Below are 4,985 nucleotides of genomic sequence, written 5' to 3'. Positions count from 1 at the left end.
TTATGTTTACAAAATATTGAAATATATATATATATATATATATATATATATATATATATATATTGCCATATATTAACAGAAAATAAATAAAAAATTACCTTAAATTACAATACGTTACGATAAATAACGATGCATTACTATAATGATTACCGTAATGAACCTTTCTGCAGTGTCCTTTTCCACCTCTGTGCTTTCTCCTCCCACTAATATAGTCCTCCAATTACTCTTCCATTAGCACTTTTCATTTTGCATTTGCTCCTACTAATAGTCATTCAGTTGTTCCTCCCATTTAAAGTGTTTCACCCATTGCACCTTCCTCTTTCCCCCTTTCTCCTCATACTTTAGATGAAGACTTAGGTGACAGGTTACTTCATTATAAACTACAGTATAATTTATACAGCAAATTTTTTTCTTCATTTGAATTGAAATAAATGAACTTCTGATTTAATCTGAATTATGACTTAGTTAATTATTATAATACCTTTGATTTTGCATATTATTAATGAGGAGATTATATAAAAAAATGTTTCTTGCTGGCATGATGTATCAGGTCAGCCTGAAGTTCCTATAGAGTAAAAACAACTGTACTTAGCTAGCTTTCTGATTAACCTATTATTTTTCATGATTATGTTATGATTATTCATGATTATGCTATTATGATTATGTATGATTATGCTATGATTATTTAATTTCTGATTAAACATGATTATGCTATTACTCATTATTATCCTATAATTATGATTATTCATAATTGTATATTTCTATAAATTACAGATAATTATGCTATTATTTCTATTAGATTATTTAATGTTATATAATTGTATAGTGGTGTTGGTATTGTTGACATCATGTTCAACATTGTAAATATAGATAATTCCTTAATTATATAATCACAAAACGTATGAAGATTGTAGATATACATTATATAAAATATTATTTGTTTTGGAAAGTGGGAAACAACTAGATTTAATGCATATTTATTTAATACAGTAGTGAAACAAATGTACTAAAACTTTATCTTTATTTAAATTGTATTTGTGAAATAATTGGTGGAGATACCTCATTGTCCATAATGAACAATTTTTTTTTTTTTTTTTAAATATATATTTTAAGCTGCTCAACTATTTTTCTAGACGTCTTTTTTCCATAACATAATCTGATTGCCTCGGACATTATTTCTACTCCCAGATATGATGGCTCTAATTTCCTAGCCGTATACCATTAATATCAAGTTATGCTAGAAAAAATCATTCTCTACTTCTACACTTCTCCTCAGCTTTGCCTCTCCTCCACTACCAATATGCTGGCAATTTTCCTACTGATCCTAAATGGAGTCTATTTTATTGATTATATATTAGTATTATTCTGTATATGAAATATTATTAAGATCAAAGATGTATCGCTGCATTTCTACTTATTCCTTCTTTAGTGTCACATATGCCTATACCTGTAATTGGGAAAATATCTTTATTTCACTACAGTATATTGTCCTGTTTCTTTGCCATAACATAAATTTCTCCATCTTTAACGTAAAATACTACGCAGTATATAAAGCTCTCAAATTTAGGATGAATTGCATATCTGCCTCTGTGACCCCTTCTTAAAGTTTAAAGGTCATGTAAATCTCTTGAGTGTAATTACAAGAGGCTAGGGAGCCTTTTAATTGTAGGAGGCTAAAGGAGAATTTTTGAGCATTAAAAGTGATAGTTTTTGTGTAATTCAAGTTATACAGTAGTTCTATTCTAACAGCCACAGTGTGTGTGCACTCTTAATCTTTAAACGATGATGCATCATACCCAGTCATAGGGTAGACATCAGGATGTTTAGTTTTTAACAGGCATAGAATATTAAATTCTGGCTCACCAAACTTTTATTGTTGAATATTGGACTACATCTGGAAACATTACTTATTGAAAAACACATTTTATGTTGCTTATTTAAAGGAGAATCACCTTAAATGTTAGTGTTAAAATTATCACACCTTTGTAGTTACAATCATCAAAAATATATACTGCATTGTTTGTGTAAAGCTAATTAACTTTAAATAAATTATATTTTAATTGCTTAATTAATAAAGTTATTGGATTTAAGTTGAGAAAATGAAGAACATATTTTTATATTCTGTGAATAGGTCCTTAGATAGGTTGGTGATCTATTTAAAAAAATGTAATTAAAAAAAACCCTCTGTAAATCACTGAAGACGGAATGGATCAAACTGGAATGTCAATCACAGTTTTAACTGACCAATCAGAACGGTGCAAGGAATACGCAATTTCCACCACAAAGGTGTTCCACAAACGCACGTGTCTGTATACGTTTATGGTATCATTTTGTGGGACAGACTTCAGCAAAAATATCCAAGAGGTGGGGCTAAGTGGAAGTGGTCCATTATTGTTTTAATTTGTCTTATTGGAAGTCGACAGTTATTTGGTCCATTTAAAATGAGTACAGTAATATAATATTTTATTTTAAGTTTCTGAGAGGGTTTTCAGGTTTCAGCACTGTGTTTTAAAAAGTCATTCATCCTATATATATGACCAGCACATGACACATACCATATTTATCAATAATTATCATGTTATCTTCATTTATTTTTATATAGTTAACATCATTATTATCATTTATTTGTAGTAAATCTTTAAATATTATTTAGATTTCACAATAATTGATTAACATTGCATCATATATATTGTAAACAAGCTGTGAAACCATTTTATGCGGTAGAAATGGGAAAGAAAAACATGTTTTATTTGCAATGGCCTCAAAAATATAACAAACTTGATGCCTTATGAATTGGACAAAGAAAATCCATAAAGGTATAACAAATATATTCTATAAGAATGAATTATAATGGTACAGTATATGTTGCGTACAATTTAAAGTTGATTTTGAATCAATGTCATGTATTAAATTGGAATTGTTTATTTTTTTGTGAGTTAATTATTGAAAATGGTTCTCATTTGCAGCCAAGTTCTTGCTTGGAAATATTATTATATTATTCAGAACATTGATAAATAAACCTGCTATGTGGATAGAGAGAAGAATCCAATGTTATGTGATCATTGTGAATGTCTTTTTTTGTGTTTATATTTATTTACAATATTTAATCAGGGTGGCTCAATCAGTCAAAAATACTTGTCTCCGTTGGGGCCCATAGAACAAAGTTAAATTTACAATAAAATACAAAGACAAAACATCAAAAGTGAAAAACAATACAGTTATAATATATCTTTCATAGTGTGAATGTGTACACAGAATTTATGATTAATAATCACCTATCATACATATATAGTCCATATATGATCCATGGTTCATAATTGTTAAATGTGCTGATTTCATCCGCTTATAGCATCAGGATGGGCAGACATACAATTTCAATGTCATTGTTATATCATCATTTGATTATAGCAAAATTAGAGCAATGCTTCGGGCCAACTTTGGTTGAGTTAATAAACTTAAGCTGGGCAAAATCTCAATCAGCTCTCTGTCGGTGATTGACGAAGTGACAACTGATTTTCGGTGGCAGTCAGAGCAGATCGTTAATATTAAAGACGATTTGTTGCATGCACATTGTCGCGTTGCGTTCTCACTGTGACTGAGGGGCGTTGTGTGCACGGATTTAGATAATGATTATTCAATATTTCAGTTGCTTACTTTATTTGTTTTAATTGAAATTAAAAAGACATAAGAATAATAGTTATCATTTTGGTGATAAATTGTGGCAGAGGCATCCTCTGTGTTATACCATCATCCATATTCATCAGTGTCATAGCCTATTATTTCTGCAGCAGCAACTTGTCTGTCAAACCACTGTTGTGTTTATCAATGGCATAGCCTCTCATCTCTGCAGAGCCATTCTCTTAGTTGCATTATAAGCACTACCATCTATGTTGATAAATGGCATACAGTATCCTCTCATCTTTGCATTAGCATCTTCCCTGTTGGAACACCAACTATAATCAATGATTTCTGTTGCATCACTCTGACCAGACATTTAGCTCTCATCTCATTAGAGGAATTGCTTCTGGCCTGACACCATCAGCATTACCAATGTAGTAGCCTCTCCTCTCTGCTAATGAGACATTGTAGTGAGTCATCACAATGGGTGCTCCATTCTTGTTGCCACCCCTGACAATCCACAGACTTGCTTGATATTTATATCTTGTAGGTAGTATAGTGGGTTTTTAAACAAAATTATTTACAAGGTTAAATTTTGGAAAGAATGAGTAATTGAGGCAATTACTAATGACTTCTGGCTTTTCCTTCCTCCTGCCAAATCACTGACTCTTGCAACTTGTGTTGTGAATTACGCAGTGATAACAAACCCCAGCAACTTGAGCCTAGGTTTGTGTTTCCTACAATTTTCATCAACACTTACAAAATGCCTTGTTGTTACCTACAAGTTGTTACTGTATTTTTCTGCAGTTGTATTTTACAGCTACTTTCACATCAAAGCCTGGATCCGGTCTGGCTCCTGGACAAAAATTCGTGAAAAATGGGTTCAGTGGTAAAGAAGTACCGTTCACATCAAATTCCCAATCCAGACTCTGATTCCGGACCGATGGATCTGAGAGCCATTTGTATTGTGAAATTGTACGGTTTTTTTCCTTGGACCAATCAGCAACAAACGTGTTTGCGTGAACGTAGCTTAAGTCAGGCTCCGGGGCTTGATGTGAACGTAGCTTAAGTCAGGCTCCGGGGCTTGATGTGAACGTAGCTTAAGTCAGGCTCCGGGGCTTGATGTGAACGTAGCTTAAGTCAGGCTCCGGGGCTTGATGTGAACGTAGCTTAAGTCAGGCTCCGGGGCTTGATGTGAACGTAGCTTAAGTCAGGCTCCGGGGCTTGATGTGAACGTAGCTTAAGTCAGGCTCCGGGGCTTGATGTGAACGTAGCTTAAGTCAGGCTCCGGGGCTTGATGTGAACGTAGCTTAAGTCAGGCTCCGGGGCTTGATGTGAACGTAGCTTAAGTCAGGCTCCGGGGCTTG

Source organism: Anneissia japonica, unplaced genomic scaffold, assembly GCF_011630105.1.
Source record: "Anneissia japonica isolate Jap-2015-1 unplaced genomic scaffold, ASM1163010v1 scaffold287736_len1891122_cov214, whole genome shotgun sequence".
NCBI lineage: Eukaryota > Metazoa > Echinodermata > Crinoidea > Comatulida > Comatulidae > Anneissia > Anneissia japonica.
The sequence above is the reverse complement of the archived record's forward strand: the minus strand, read 5'-3'. Positions refer to the sequence as shown.